We start from the raw sequence: 1,104 nt of genomic DNA on the forward strand, positions 1-1,104 counted from the left end.
CTCCGGCAGGGAATAAAGCAGGAGCCGCTTGGTCGGGTACTCTGGTTCCAGAGGCCTGAGAGAACGGGCACTGTTGCTGAGATAGGTGTTGGGCAGAGGCAGAATTTTGACAAGAGGGTGCCCTTTACCAAACGTCAGAAAAAGGCACGGAGGCCTGGGCTTGGCGAATTCCCCTGATGGGAGATCTCAGTGAGCAGGAGACTTACTGGGCTTAGTGGAGGAGAAAAGGGCTTCCCAGGTGGCTCAGTGGTAGAGAATCCACCTGCCAGTGCAGGAGATTCGGTTAGACCCCTGGGTTGGGAAGATCCCCTGGAGAAGGGAATGGCCCCCACTCCAGTATTCTTGCCTGGAAAATCCCATGGACAGAGGAGCCTGGTGGGCTACAGTCCATAGGGTCACAAAGAGTTGGACTCAAGAGTGACTGAGTATGTACTCACGCACAGGTGACAAAGTTGAGCCTGAGTCTAGACCAATTTTGGACACATTTGACCCTAAAAGGGAAGAAAGAATTAGGGTGGTAACTGAAAGTGCAGAAGGGACATTTGAAAATGTGTGGTTTTTGTTTTTCCGTTTTCAAGACCTGGAAGACTCGTCCTTTTAGGGCAGAAAGTGGGGAGTCAGGACGAAGTGGGGAGTCAGGGAGAAGTGGGGAGTCAGGACGAAGTGGGGAGTCAGGGAGAAGTGGGGAGTCAGGACAAAGTGGGGAGTCAGGGAGAAGTGGGGAGTCAGGACGAAGTGGGGAGTCAGGAAGAAGTGGGGAGTCAGGACGAAGTGGGGAGTCAGGACGAAGTGGGGAGGGGGGACGAGGAGCAGCGCTCCCTGAGCACCCACTGTGTGCCTGAGCACCTCTTAAGTACCAGGGCCTGCACCTCTCCATTTCCTTTCTTCCCAACCACTCTTGAAGGCAAGGGTTTCTGCTCCTCCATCACCTGAGGAACAGGCCAAGAATCCCAGCAGGGAGGGCAGGGCTGGGGTTTGATCTCCTATTTGCCTGATTGCACAACCCATGCCTACTCTTCTGTGCACAGAGAGAAGCACTGGGATCACCCTGAGGGATGGGATGGGGTGGGAGGTGGGAGGGAGGGTCAGGATGGGGAACACATG

This window comes from Bison bison, unplaced genomic scaffold, assembly GCF_000754665.1.
Source record: "Bison bison bison isolate TAMUID 2011002044 unplaced genomic scaffold, Bison_UMD1.0 scf7180017864482, whole genome shotgun sequence".
Lineage (NCBI taxonomy): Eukaryota > Metazoa > Chordata > Mammalia > Artiodactyla > Bovidae > Bison > Bison bison.